The sequence below is a fragment of the Poecilia formosa genome, unplaced genomic scaffold (assembly GCF_000485575.1).
Source record: "Poecilia formosa unplaced genomic scaffold, Poecilia_formosa-5.1.2 Scaffold41, whole genome shotgun sequence".
NCBI lineage: Eukaryota > Metazoa > Chordata > Actinopteri > Cyprinodontiformes > Poeciliidae > Poecilia > Poecilia formosa.
The window spans coordinates 2,983,803-2,986,113 of NW_006799980.1; positions in this window are offsets into that span (position 1 = coordinate 2,983,803).

Here is a 2,311-nt window from a genome sequence, read left to right on the forward strand (position 1 = left end):
TGTAATTCTGTGACGTCAACACGCATTGTTGTTTTCCTTGTGGCTACACGTGGCCCGCCGAGAGGACCTAGGATCCAGAGGAAGAGAGAGAGCCAAACTTTTTTCCAAAGTTAACCAATTTAAATATTTCTTCCTTAACAGTGGCTCATGTCCCGTCCAAACCCCTCTGGCCGGCTGGCTAGGTGGTCTTTGAGACTACAAGACTTTGACTTTTCAATTGTCCACAAGCCAGGACAACACAATGCAGTTCCTGATGCTCTTTCCAGGAATCCCCTGCCAAACCAAAATGACAAGCCCACTGATATCCTTCCAGAACACGCTGTTATAGGCAGTTTGGACATCCGTTCCCTGCCCCCAGTGTTATTGTCGGATCGTTCGCACATGAGGCAGCTGCAAATGGATGACCCTGTGACGGGTCAGCTCCTCAGAGACATTGAATCAGACTCGTCAGTTCCGATGGACAGTAAATTCCAAGAACAATATACTGTCTATGACAGTTTGCTGTATTACAGGGACCGAAAGACTGTGTGCAGTTTGCACCCATTAAAAGAACTCAAGCTTTTTGCCCCAACATCTCTTCGTGGAACCCTGCTGAGCTATTACCATGACCACCCCACTGCTGGCCATCTCGGTGTTTCCAAAACACTGATGAGACTACGACACAGGTTCTTTTGGCCTGGCATGGCAGGTGATGTCAAACGTTATGTCACCTCTTGCTCGGTCTGCCAACTCACAAAACCCAGTCAACAGAAACAAGCTGGTCTCATGGTCCCTATTGTACCCCAAAAACCCTGGGAATACACAGGAGTGGACTTTGTGGGTCCCTTGCCCCGTACTCAATCAGGGAATTCTTATTTGCTGGTCTTTGTGGACTATTTTTCGAAGTGGATTGAGGTGTGTGCAGTTAGAGAGGCCACAGCTCAGGTTGCAGCTAGCAAGTTCTTAAGTGAAATATTTGCTAGACATGGCAGCCCCACCTATCTCATTTCAGACAGAGGTTCTCCCTTTGTTAGTGAGTTGTTCGAACACACGGTGTCAGCTCTAGGCTCAACATATAGGCTTACTACAGCTTATCACCCGCAAACAGACGCGACAGAGCGTGTGAACAGGACACTTAAAACAGCTATCCGTGCCTATGTGAGTGACAAACACACCGCATGGGACAGGTTTTTACCACAAATCTGTTTTGCACTTCGCACAGCTCCGCATGACAGCACAGGTCTTAGTCCATCCATGATGTTGTATGGTCGTGAGCTGGACACGCCCCTCGATCTAATCACTCAACCAAGCTGTGATGGAGTGGATGACCCGGATGTGCAGTATCCAGAGACTCTGAGAGCCACCCTCAGGGATGCTCATCACCACGCCAGGGCTGCGCTGGACCTCAGCCACAAAAGACAGAAACACTACTATGACTTGAGACGCCGCCATTCTGCCTTTGGGATTGGTGATCTGGTCCGAGTGAAGTCTCACCCAAGATCAGATGCTTTGGCGAATTTTACGGCTAAACTGGCACCGCTGTTCAAAGGACCCTACCGTGTCAGTCAGAAACTTAGCGATGTGAACTACAGACTGATTGATGTTGAAACTGGAGCCGATGCTGGAGTTTTCCATGTTGTGAACATGCAGCCTTTCCATACTTGGGACTCTGCCAGCTGCAAAAAGACTGCCGGTGCGGCTGCACAGGTGGATCACATGGACGATGATCTTGAGGACGGTTCCCCTCAGACTGATGCCATCCAGGACTTCCCTCCAGGTGATGTGTTTTGTGATGTATCACATGACGTTCGCCACTCACAGACGCCTCATGGGGTCGATGAGACCAACGCTGATGAGACCGAGTTTGACCACGCTTCAGATTGTGCTGGACGTTACAATCTGAGAGCCCGGCGTCATCCCAGGATAACGACTGGTTGGTCAGACCATAAATGGACAAATATCTATCATACTGACAGGCTTAACAATATGTAAGGTTATATTTGTTCAGGTTAATGAGTGCATGTAATTTTCAGTTAAATGTGTTATGTTGAAATTTTTGTAGTTACAAAACAAAATCAAAAAAGAATTCTGATGATTTTGGATGACAGTAATTTTGTTGTCACCCATAGTTGCATAGGAAGAATTTTGTTTGTCCCTTAACTGTTCTTTAGAGGGGTTGTGTTCATAAAACAAAGAAGAGTTTCACACTGATGGTATGTTTGCATTTTGGAACCTAAGCTGACTGTGTGTTTCCATTATCCACAGATATGTATACAGGTGTGATTTGATACCTGCCCCATGTGTAACTACAGTTTCATGGCTATGTATTGCT